A 14,145-nucleotide genomic window follows, 5' to 3' on the forward strand; every position below is an offset into this window, starting at 1 on the left:
TGTCCATTGCAAGTATAAACATAAGAGGAGCTACCAATAAGCAAAGCAAGTATGTAAGATGCCAAGTACTGTTAACATTTAGTATCAAGGACAAGATATATGAACATGGATGCATAATGACACCTAGTCTAGAAGAAGATATTCACTATGTCTGCAGATTTTTAAGACTATGTAATAGTGTTTTGTTTGCCATGAATTTAGTATGTAAGATGATGTGATTTCCAGAGTCCTATTTTATCCATTAACTGAGTTTAAATCTCTCTGTAGATTCATAAGACTATATAACTGTGTTTTGTTTTTCTGAAATTTAATATGTGAGTTGATGTGAATTTTGAAGTTCTGTCTTATGTATTGACTGGATTAAAATCTATGATACTCTATACAATTATGTTCTGTAATGGATTTGCACTTCAAAATTTGATACATACATGCCATGACACAAAACGAGAAGAACCTTTTACAGTTTTGAAATGGGACAATATTCATAATTTGTACTGTAAAGATTAGGAATAGTATTTGAGCATATCTGTATGCATTACCTTATTAGTCCATTTTTTATTGCACTTAACTGTGATTATTAATGTTTCATATGTGACCATTTTTTAATCTCAACTGTCATAAATCTCATTTAACTGACTATGTACAATGAAGATGGAGAACATATCTTGTGTGATGTGAAGAACGTATTGAACAACATATTTAGTACACAAAACAATGTTTCAGAATTTGATGTGAATGCTAGACAGGAAGTTACCTATCTGTTGGAGCATGTGACGATAAGTCTAAGGAGGAAGCTGAAAGGTGTAGGTAGATCCACTCCCCACACTGCTGTATGGCTGTACCCTACTGGACCAGTCATCTTGCAAGAGATCATGGGTGCTGGGTAACATATTCGAGCATCTGTCAACTGGAATGTGTGTTGTCTCTGACATTTGTGAATTGTTAACCAAGAGTGATAACGACAATGTTATTCAGTATAAATGCATGGTGTTTTTTTTATATTGGGGGCTTTACTCTCCAAGCATTATGTAACTTTAAATCAGTATGTATTTTTTTTATCAATTGAAAATGAATCTTCTAGGTCTTTATGTACGTAGGTTAGTGTGGAAGACATTTACTAGTATGGACAATATAATTAATGATGTGAATGTAATAGAGGGAAACATTCCACGTGGGAAAAATTTATCTAAAAACAAAGATGATGTGACTTACCAAACGAAAGCACTGGCATGTTGATAGACACACAAACAAACACAAACATACACACAAAATTCAAGCTTTCGCAACCAACGGCTGCTTCGTCAGGAAAGATGTCCAGGTGGAGCTTCAAGGAATCCTCAGAACCTTAGGCCCCCTACAAAACCTTTCACCTGACACCATCAACCTCCTGACCCCACCGACACCTCGCACCACTACCTTCTACCTTCTTCCTAAAATTCGCAAACCCAATCATCCCGGCCGCCCCATTGTAAATGGTTACCAAGCCCCCACAGAACGTATCTCTGCCTACGTAGATCAACACCTTCATCCCATTACATGCAGTCTCCCATCCTTCATCAAAGACACCAACCACTAACTCGAACGCCTGGAATCCTTACCCAATCCGTTACCCCCAGAAACCATCCTTGTAACCATTGATGCCACTTCCTTATACACAAATATCCCGCACGTCCAGGGCCTCGCTGCGATGGAGCACTTCCTTTCATGCCGATCAGACTCTGAATGTGGCTCTCCTCAAATCCTCCCCTGAAATGAGATCCATCCTTCATGAAATCCTCCCCACTCCACCAAGAGTGTCTTTCTGCTGTCCACCTATTCTTCGTAACCTCTTGGTTCATCCTTATGAAATCCCCAAACCACCTTCCCTACCTTCTGGCTCCTACCCTTGTAACCGCCCCCGTTGTAAAACCTGTCCCATGCACCCTCCCACCACCACCTACTCCAGTCGTGTAACCCTTAAGGTGTACACGATGAAAGGCAGAGCCACGTGTGATAGCACCCACGTGATTTACCAACTGACCTGCCTACACTGTGAAGCTTTCTATGTGGGAATGACCAGCAACAAACTGTCCATTCACATGAATGGACACAGGCAGACAGTATTTGTTGGTAATGAGGATCACCCTGTGGCTAAACATGCCTTGGTGCATGGCCAGCACATCTTGGCACAGTGTTACACCGTCCTGGGTTATCTGGATACTTCCCACTAACACCAACCTGTCAGAACTCCGGAGATGGGAACTTGCCCTTCAGTATATCCTCTCTTCTCGTAACCCACCAGGCCTCAACCTCCGCTAATTTCAAGTTGCCGCTGCTCATACCTCACCTGTCATTCAACAACTTGCCTCTGTACTTCCGCCTCGACTGACATCTCTGCCCAAACTCTTTGCCTTTACAAATGTCTGCTTGATTCTGTGTATGTGCGGATGGATATGTGTGTGTGTGTGTGTGTGTGTGTGCGAGAGTATACCTGTCCTTTTTTCCCCCTAAGGTAAGTCTTTCCACTCCCGGGATTGGAATGACCCCTTACCCTCTCCCTTAAAACCCACATCCCTTTGTCTTTCCCTCTCCTTCCCTCTTTCCTGGCGAAGCAACCGTTGGTTGCGAAAGCTTGAATTTTGTGTGTATGTTTGTGTGTCTATCGACACGCCAGTGCTTTCATTTGGTCAGTCGCATCATCTTTGTTTTTGGACAATATAATTAGACGTATACGTGTTTTCTTTCATATCTGATTTTGGTTCTCAAGCTTCTGGATTGTGCCATCATTCAAAGCTAACTATGGCTATGTTTACTTGAATTTATCCTGAATATTGCAATATTGTATCTCACTGGATCTTGAGTTGTAGACAGACACATGCTTAGCTCTGTTTTGGGTATCCCTGGTCATCGCGACTGGGTGAGTATGTACTCAAGGAGAGTGTATAACCATTGACTGAAGCCAGATGCTTCTCACAATTTCTCTTTGCATATGATTAAAGTCATTGATATAATTATGAACTTTATTCATTTTGTTGTGTTGAAACTTTTTTGGTGGTTTGTACCCTGTATGGTTTGGATTCATTGGTCGATCACCACATCATGAACTTAGGCCCTAATATTTTTCCAATATTTTGTTCTTTCATGAGTCGAAATATCCATAAATAGATGATTGATTCCCTCTCATGATCGAGTATATTCTTCTGGTCTGTGCCCTTCATTGAGTTTTTCGAGTCGGCTCACTTGTTGAACACTTAGGCTCTGAAATCTGTTCTCTTCTCTTCTGAAGATTTTGAAGGTTTGATTGTATAGATCTTAACTTAAAATGTATAATTTCTAGTAATTTACATTGTCTCTGTATTTATTTCTATAGTTTAGTGGTGTAATGTTGTAGTTTTGTCCTTGCATTATCTGTGTTGTGACAGTATGTTTCACAGGTCTGAAAATCTAAATGCCATTTCCTGATATATGTATAGACTATGATTTTTATGGTAGATATTTTTCTTATGTTCTCTGTAATATGTTATGTATCAGATATTTCTGTACAACCATCTGCTGTCCTGGGCAACATTTTGTACACCATATGGCAAACCTTATAGTCCGTCACAAAATATTGTAAACACTCTGTTCCCAAATTTTGTGAGGGGGATATTGTAATGAATCTTCCTACCCTTTTTTTTTTATAGAGATAACTGATACCATGTATAATCTTGAATCTTGCATAGGTTAAAATTGTCTCAGCTGTTTCATTAAAAGAATTCATATGATTCTGTATATGATGTATTATATTTCAGGCTAAAATGTATAACAAAGAAATTAACTGATTTGTACTAACAGTTAAAATTACTCTTCTTTTAAAAACAATTGAAATTACAACATTTCTGGCATATTTAAAATTCATATTATTAACTGCGCAATCAAACACAAATTATTAAATTTGTTTCTGGATTTATTTATGAAATAATGACATAATTTGGTAAAGATATTTCTCCAGTCAAGAAAGTTTGTAAACTCTTTTGCTTTGTAAACTCTTTGGAAATTGTGAGTAATGCAGAAGTTAAGTAGTGGTGGACATGCCTACATCTAAATCCACATCTACATCTACATTTATACTCCGCAAGCCACCCAACGGTGTGTGCAGAGGGCACTTTACATGCCACTGTCATTACCTCCCTTTCCTGTTCCAGTCGCATATGGTTTGCGGGAAGAATGACTGCTGAAAGCCTCCATGCACGCTCGAATCTCTTTAATTTTACATTTGTGATCTCCTCGGGAGGTATAAGTAGGTGGAAGCAATATATTCGATACCTCATCCAGAAACGCACCCTTTCGAAACCTGGACAGCAAGCTACACCGCGATGCAGAGCACCTCTATTGCAGAGTCTAGTCTGCCACTTGAGTTTGCAAAACATCTCCGTAACGCTATCACGCTTACCAAATAACCCTGTGACAAAACACACCACTCTTCCTTGGATATTCTCTATCAACCCAACCTGGTACGGGTCCCACACTGATGAGCAATACTCAACTATAGGTCGAACGAGTGTTTTGTAAGCCACCTCCTTTGTTGATGGACTACATTTTCTAAGGACTCTCCCAATGAATCTCAACCTGGCACCCACCTTACCAACAATTAATTTTATACGATCATTCCACTTCAAACATACTCCCAGATATTTTACAGAAGTAACTGCTACCAGTGTTTGTTCTGCTGTCATATAATCATACAATAAAGGATCCTTCTTTCTATGTATTCCCAGTACACTGCATTTGTCTATGTTAAGGGTCAGTTACCACTCCCTGTACCAAGTGCTTATCCGCTGCAGATCTTCCTGCATCTCGCTGCAATTTTCTAATGCTGCAACTTCTCTGTATACTACAGCATCATCCGCAAAAAGCCGCATGGAGCTTCTGACACTATCTCCTAGGTCATTTATATATATTGTGAAAAGCAATGGTCCCATAACACTCTCCTGTGGCACACCAGAGGTTACTTTAATGTCTGTATACATCTCTCCATTGAGAACAACATGCTGTGTTCTGTTTGCTAAAAACTCTACAATCCAGTCACACAGCTAGTCTGATATTCCGTAGGCTCTTAATTTGTTTATCAGGTGACAGTGCGGAACTGTATTGAACACCTTCCGGAAGTCAAGGAAAATGACATCTACCTGGGAGCCTGTATCTAATATTTTCTTGATCTCATGAGCAAATAAAGCAAGTTGGGTCTCACACGATCCCTGTTTCCGGAACCCATGTTGATTCCTACAGAGTAGATTCTGGGTTTCCAGAAATGACATGATACACGAGCAAAAAACATGTTCTAAAATTCTACAACAGATCGATGTCAGAGATATAGGCCTATAGTTTTGCACATCTGCTCGATGACCCTTCTTGAGAACTGGAACTACCTGTGCTCTTTTCCAATCATTTGGAACCTTCTGTTCCTCTAATGATTTGCGGTACGCAGCTGTTAGAAGGGGGGCAAGTTCTTTCACATATTCTGTGTAGAATCGAATTGGTATCCCGTCAGGTCCAGTGGACTTTCCTCTGTTGGTAATTTCAGCTGCTTTTCTATTCCTTGGACACTTATTTCGATGTCAGCCATTTTTTTTTCGTTTGTGCGAGGATTTAAAGAAGGAACTGCAGTGCGGTCTTCCTCTGTGAAACAACTTTGGAAAAAGGTTTTTAGTATTTCAGCTTTACGCGTGTCATCCTCTGTTTCAATGCCATTATCATCCCAGAGCGTCTGGATATGCTGTTCTGATCCACTTACTGATTTAACTTAAGACCAAAACTTCCTAGGATTTTCTGTCAAGTCGGTACATAGAATTTTACTTTTGAATTCACTGAACACTTCACGCGTAGCCCTCCTTACGCTAACTTTGACATCGTTTAGCTTCTGTTTGTCTGAGAGGTTTTGGCTGAGTTTAAATTTGCAGTGAAGCTCTCTTTGCTTTGGCAGTATTTTCCTCTGATGGAAATGAATGTATTTTGCTACACTTGTCAACAACAATGAAATTATTGGTTTTTTGAATGTGGAAATTGTAAAGTCAGTGTGATTTAGAAGAATGGGATAAAATAAAAAGATATTCATAGCAACAGGCAACTCTTCATCAGTTACTTTGTCATCAAGGACCTAAGAAATCGAAATTTTCAGCTGCAGGAAGGTACTCCTACACAAGACTTTGAGCCACATACAAAAACGATGAGATAATGAAGATAAGTAAAAAAGTTCTTCTTTTTCAATCTTACTTCTCTCACAATTTTCAAAAATTTGTGCAAAGAACAAGAACTTTAATGGTGATCTGTGGGAGGGTAAGATTACAATACCCATATGCAAGTTTACAGAGGATTTATTGCCCTGGGGTTAATATGTCTATATTGATGCATTTACTTTGGAAGTCAACTTCTTGCCAACAAAGGTAGAGAGGTCCTGGCTCTACATAGGACAATTGAAACCTGAGACAGCATCAGACTCAATATAATAATTCCTCAGTAAGAAGGGAGACAAAGAAAATGTGATATGTGAAGAAGTGACTAACAAGAAGATAAATAGGATGTCATAGCTGCAGTGCTTACATAGTTTATTCACCTCTGCACAAAACATTTGCATGATAATACTGATATCTTGTATCTCCTTCTTCTCAGCATGAAGTCTTTACTCCACGTTGGATAGTTATTTTAATTGTGAAGACAATAAACTGGTAAGATACATTCAATTCCAGTTATGTACCTCCCACAAATTGCCTATTTGTTGCATGCCAAGGTTGCCAAAATGTTGGCTTCCATAGCAACATAATGGTTTAGGAAGAAACTGAAAGCACAAGACAAAAGATACCAAAACCACAACAAAGACACACTGACATGGAAGAGAGGACAGAAAAGTCTCTCACATCATGAATAAAGACCAAACACCTGCAATAAGAAGTATAACGTGAGAGCAAAAAATATAAACAAAAAGCAATGGACGACAGGAACCCACATAAAAGAGGAGACCAGTTAAGCAACACATGTCACTGACCTTTATCTGACCAAGAGATGCAAAACTACAAGCCACAAATGAGAGGTCCTGGCTCTACATAGGACAATTGAAACCTGAGACAGCATCAGACTCAATATAATAATTCCTCAGTAAGAAGGGAGACAAAGAAAATGTGATATGTGAAGAAGTGACTAACAACAGTAACACAAAATCTTTTAAAAATAGGACTCCCCTTTCACTATTTATAAATGGTAAATAAAACTGAATTCAAGTCAGTATGGGTCACTGTTGAATGCTTGGGATCTTTTCCAAGAAAATGGAGGGGCATCCCTTGAATAAGTCACAAAAACACTGTTTAAAAAATCAAAGATACAGAAACAGTAGAAAACTTAAAGACCCTCCTATGGAATATAGAGGTCTGAAAAGTGTAATGAACATGGCTCCAAGAAACTTTCTACATGGATATGATATAGCAATCCTACAAGAAACTGACAACACCCAGAATTTCGCTGCACTCATCTTCAAGCAAAAAGGGGCAAAGGAGGAAGGCCTGCAGGAGGAATAACTGTCCTCATAAAACTGGAACTAACAACAAGAACTACAACAATAAAACAGGAATGTACACTCCTGAAAGCAACAAAACATGGTACAATAGTATCAGCATACTTCCAATTGAACAAAACAGCTATTGATATAATTAATTAAGCATTTCAAACCAACATTATCTTGCTGTGGACACACAAAAGTGTAGACTTTTACATACTCATACAATTTTTCAGTGCTTTCTGAATAGTAATTTAGGTTAGAAAATAATGTTAGTGCTTTCATTGTACAACCTAAATTATTTACGCATTGTTTCAAATCTGAAAAAAACATTGTGGACAGTTACAACACAGTTAACAGTTTTTCCTGCAGGTGACAATACTGAGTCTTCAAAGAGTTAATGAAGACCATTACTACAGTGGGTGCATGTAACAAGGTAGGTGATGGGGCGATGACTAATGGTGGAGGACAGTGTTCAATGTGATCAGAACGTGCATAGAACATTTTGCATTTATTTTAATGTTAATTTAGGTATGGTGAAGTACTTAGTCACTGTAGTGTTCATTACAGGTGTCATAAAGCAAACATGGTAAATATCATGCCAAGAACTGACAGAGCCATTTTCTGAGCATATTATTAGATTGGTGCACAAGTTTGTAGTGTTTTTGTTTTGTATGTTGGTATTCAGGTGCTATTGGTTTCTTTATTGATTGTCATTTTTTATTTGTAGTTCACTGTTGCTATTTGAGTTCATGTATTGTCATTTCATCATTTGGAGATAGTACGTGGAGCTGTGGATGCTAGACAATGGAATGCCAATTGGAGAAATTGGAACATTTCCCACATATTCTTCTGTACAAGTTCAATAAAGGGGTGACAGCAGTGAATGCAGCCAGAAACATTTGTGCCATGGATAAAGACAATGCTATTGGACAGAGCATAGCAATAAAATGGTTTTCTCATGTTAAGGAGGATCATTTTGACAATAGTGACTCTGCATGTTCAGGATGACGTTTGGGGTCTGATGAAGATCATTTAAATGCATTAACCCGCAATGATTCAGTGACAGTACTTGAGAACAGGCAATGTGATGAACTGTGATCATTCCAACATTGTGCAATATCTGCAAGCAGTGGCGTAGGTTTAAAAATCAGGTTTATGTATACTGCATGCTCTAAGCCAAAATCAAAAAAATTAACAAGTGGCCCAATGTGCATCATCAACTGGCTCATGAACAACACCAACCATTCCTATTCTGTATTGTTTCTGGTGAATAGAAATGATGTCTTTAGGCTAATGTGGGGAAAAGAAAGGAATGGTTGAACCCAAACAAAGCAGCAACTCCTTGTACAAAGACCTGCATGTGTCCACAAAAGATAATATTATGCATCTGATGGGACAGCAAATTGCTTCCCTGAGGTTTAACTATCACTGCTGACATTTACTGTCAACAACAAGAGGCTTTGCAGATGCAGTCCACGAAAAACAAACAGGAAGACTGTGTCAAGTGATGCTACTTCACAATAACACCAACCCACATTCTGCTAGACCGACAAAAATTACAATACAGGAATTTGGTTGGAAAGTTACTCAGTGCCAGTCTTATTCACCTGATCTTGTGCCCTCAGATTTTCACCTTTCCCGCTCTCTATCAAAGAGCCCTCAAGGAACTTTCTTTCTGGATGAAAATGCATTCCAAACATGGATCAGCAAGTTCTTCAGCTAAAAATCACGATTTCTATAGTCATAGAATCGAAAAGTTACCCTAGCTTTGGCAGACTATATTACTAATGACTAAAGCCTCTTTTATGTGTATCTGTTATGTTTATTCAACTTATGGCAAAAGATTACAAACTTATGACTAACCTAATAATTTTTATAGGGAGAGTGAGAACCAGAAATGCTGGCCCCATGTGGTGCTTTACCCTAGCGTTGCCAGTTTCCAAGGAAGGCAATGATTGGAGAGTGTGGCATGGACATAGACAAAGGGCACACAAAGTATGCTCTGTCCCTCTCTACACAGAATAGATCACTGCAGCTGCCTTCTTACTGGGACACCACTGCAATAAACAACAAATATTGCAAGGTACATTGAACTTCAAGGTAAAATATAAGCACAGATAGGAAGCAGGATCGTTGCAGCATTGCCTCACTGACACACTGACGAGCAGCTCCGGCATTCCACACCCAGTCTTGTCTGATGCTTACATTTTGATTCTTGAATTTTGTCTTAACCTTCATTTTTCTTTAAGCAGTTGGAGGGTGAGATTGCAGGTTTGCTGAGTTGGTGCCCAGAGTTTCAGGGTGCAAACCTCAGAGAGAACCCAAGGGTCACTGCCATGCTGTGTGATAAGTGTACTGGACACTCAAAAGTATAAAGTGAAACTCCAACCTCATAACATCAGTCCATTTATGCTCCTGAAGATGACAACTTATTTTGTTGGCAAATTATAATGCATGTCTGCTACCTAAACAGAGATGTTCCCTTGACAACTTTTCACACAGGACAATAAATTATGCTTCTACAACCTGCCCAAAAGAGAACACTTTCATTTATTTATTACCTGACTAGTATCAGGTGCACACACCCATCATCAGTGGTTTCTTATATATTCTGGTTACTTAGTACACGTCAAAGATGTATGCCGATAATATCCACATAATTATCTATAAGCAGGAATCGTTGACCCTTCAAGGCTTTCTCTAAGGGACCAAAGGCGAAATAATTACTTTGGGAGAGATCAGGACTATAGGGTGGGTACTCAACTGTCTACAACATGTCTGTAATGGATGAGGCTGGCCTCCCAGATCAGCCGGCATTTTATGTCGAACTGCAAGTAGCACAGAACTTTGCACACCATTCCACAAAGATGCTTTTCAAAAAAAATCCTGTCCCATTTGCATTCTTCATTCTCCCATGCATATCTACTGGTGCTTGTCCTTCAGCAGCTACAAAAAGAATGACAGCACATTTCCCATTTGAACACATTTGATAATAAGGTCACCATATTTCCTGTTTCCACATTTACCACACACATGGAAGATAGACACTAAGGCCACACTAATTCCTTGCCTATGTGTTGGTGCTTATATACCCATATCAGAGTTGTGTTACATGACATTGATAATTAGTATATGAATTTGGGTATTACGTACTTGTCAATGGTGAAATCTTTCATGTCCAGAGATACTAGCCCTCAGCGATACTATGTGATAGAAAGTGAGGAGGCACCTTATCTCAAGTGACTATTTCCCAGTATAACTATATCTCCTTGAAACACTAGAATACTGAAGCCTTCCCAACATATCAGAACTAAGCCTGCCCTTGGTGGAATGAGCAATGTTGTTCTGAAGGTTCGAGAGCAGTCAGCCTGTAGAGAAGAGATCTAAAGGAAATCATGGCACCAGTTCCTGAATGTTGTTAATCACTCCAACACATCAACTAAACATGAGAGTCACAGTAAGGAAGATTTCAAGGTGTGCAACTGCCACCTTAGTGAAGAAAGCAGTGTCCACAAAGATACCATAAAAGACTACATCTACTCTCTGCAAACCACTGTGAAGCACACGGCAGTAGGTACATCCCATTGTACCAATTATTAGGGTTTCTTCCTCTTCCATTCACATACTGAGTGCGGGAATAATGCTTCTTTAAGTGTGTCTATGTGGTCTGTAATTAATTTTTCCTCATGATGCCTATGAGAGTGATAACTAGGGGTTGTAGTATATTCCTAGAGTCCACATTTATAGCTGCTTCTTCAAACTTTAAGTTGACTTTGTCTGCTTCTGCTGCTGTCATCCATAGCTCCACTCACTATCTCCAAATGACAGAATGACAATATGTAACCTCAAATAGAAACAGTGACTACAAATTAAAAAAAATAGTCAATAAATAAACCCACAGCAACCAGAATATCAACACGTAAAACAGAAACACTATAATCTTGTGCATCAACCCAGTAATAAAGAGACATTTCAGCTTTCTACCTGTTCTGGCATAACCATAAGTGCCAGAACGAGGACACAGAACAGAAGACCAGAGAAGGAGGTGAGGAAATGTTGGCCAATGGTAGGAGGAATTGACCACACTGCGCCAGGAGCACTCCCTGAGAGAAGTGAATATGAGCGTCGCGTCCACCAGCCTTGGCCACTCAGATCACCTGGCATTAGTGGAACATATTTGCAGAGCATGATACAAGAACAACTGGTTGTGATCCTTATCAGTTCCTTGTCTGGATTTTGCCTATAACAATGACTATTACTGTTTGCATGTTACCTGCTACGGCAATGTAACTCCAAAGTTAAGTATTGTCAGTTGCTTTATAGCATTCCGAGAACCTAACATCCTTAGGCACCCTATAAGCGACAAGTGGGCAAGACTACACAAGGCGATGAGGTGTTACAAATAAACTACATGCCTGCTGGCCACGGACTTCTGTATCATTTTTTTTGTGCAGGCACCTTAATTCTCTCTAGTCTTTACTTTGGAGGGTTGCATATTGCTTTAGCAGTTTCTTGTCGTTTTTGCTAATCAGAGGTTTCAGGTGGGCGTTTCTTTTTTGCGTATATTTTTGCCTATTTTGTTTGCCTCATCTTTTTGTTACATTTGTGTCATCCATCATACCTACCCCTCGAGTCCTGCCCCCTGCTCAGGCGTCACAGATGCAAGCATTAAATGTCACACAGCTAAGGCAGATGTTTCAGTTCCAGACTCGACAAATACCCACATTAGTCAACACGGTGCAGCTGTTACTGGTGCTTGAGTAGCCGTTGGACGCTACTTTTCTAAAATTGATTTGTGCAGTACATATCTTCAAATACCGCTCGATGAAGTATCTCAAAAAGTGTGTAGAAATACTCACATGGGATTGTATAAGTATTTGTGTTTGCCATTTTCCAACAGTATTTGGAACAGCTGACTGTACATGAGCCAAACTGTTCAAACTATTTGGATGATATTGTAGTAGCAGGTCGTACACCTGCCGAACACATTTCAAATTTATATGCTCTGTTTCATGTGTTATCTGGAGTAGGACGCAAGTGTAGACTGGACAAGTGTGATTTTTTTTTTAAACCCGAGTTTCAGTATCTTGGTCATGTCATACACAGTCAAGGTGTACATCCTCTTCAGTCGCATTTGTTAGCCATACGAGATTTGCCAGCTCCTCGCAATGTGACAGAATTGATGTCAGTTTTAGGGAAAGCGAAATATTATATTCGGTTCATACCAAATGCCTGCACACAACACAGTTCCATTGCACTGCTTGTGTCACAAGAATGTCAAGTAGCTTTTCAAAAACTTTAAGATGCATTGCTCAGTGATTGGTGCTTAGTTCACTGTGAACCTGAAAAATCAGTTGCATTGCAAGTTGACACTTCCTCTTACAGAATCAATGCAGTGCTTTTGCACAGAATTGGTGGTAAGGACAGACCTATTGCTTTTGCATCAAAAGTGTTGTCCAAAGCTCAGTGTAACTATTCACAAATTGAGAAAGAGGATTTGGCTATTATGTACGGTGTCACCAAATTCCACCAGAAAATTCTACTTAGCAATGGATCACAAGCCTTTGCAGTCCTTGTTTCATCCAATGAAACCAGTTCCTGTATGAACTGCCTAAAAATTACAAAGTTGGGCTTTGTTGTTGCAATACCAGCACAAGATTGTGTACCATCTGACGCCGCAACATGGTAATGCGGACGCACTTTCACCTCTTCCAATTGGCCCTGATACAGACTTTGATGCTTCTGCTGCATCTTGTTGTCACTTTGATGCACAGGAGTCTGAATTGCTCCAATCTTTTCTGCTGAACTATAAGAAAATTGCACAGGCCACAGAAGCTGATTCAGATTTGAACATTTTGCTTAATGATATTCGCACATCTTGGCCTCACTCATTGCACAGCAAACACAACTATTTAGTGCACCGATACTTTGCACGCCAGCATAGCCTCGCTGTACAGAAAGGTGTGATTCTTGTTCAAAATGACGGTGGCCAGTCACGTGTGTTGAACTCTAAACCTTTGCAAAAAGAAGTGTTGCAGTTATTTCATCAAGGACACTGGGGGATTGTTCGTACAAAAGAGTTAGCACGTTGACACTGTACTTGGCAGGGTATGGATGCCCAAATAGAACAGATGACATCACAGTGTCACGCATGTGCGGAAAACCAGTCCGCTCTACCACAAAAATTCTCTGCTTGGCCTAAGTTGCAATTGCCATGGCAATGTGTGCAGATAGACTTTGCGGGACCTTTTTGAAACACCTGCTGGTTAATTGGGGTTGACTCATATGCAAGTTTCCTTTTCCTGTGCCAATGAACTCGACAATGTCACATAGCACAATTCAGGCGTTGTCTTTTGCCTAGAAGGTTTACCTGAAGTAATAGTGTCAGACAACGGCCCTCAGTTCACGTCATGTGAATTGGAAACATTCTGTGAATGCAATGACATAGAGCATCTAACTAGTACATCGTTCCATGCACACTCAAATGGTGAAGTGGAACATTTTGTCAGGACATTCAGGCAGCAGATGGCCAAACTTCGCTCCACACACACACACACCGGGGTTCAAGCCTTGCAACTGTTTCTCACCTCATATTGCTCGCACCCAAGAGATGGACCATCCAGCACTACAGGCAGGCC

This window comes from Schistocerca cancellata, chromosome 2 (genome assembly GCF_023864275.1).
Source record: "Schistocerca cancellata isolate TAMUIC-IGC-003103 chromosome 2, iqSchCanc2.1, whole genome shotgun sequence".
Lineage (NCBI taxonomy): Eukaryota > Metazoa > Arthropoda > Insecta > Orthoptera > Acrididae > Schistocerca > Schistocerca cancellata.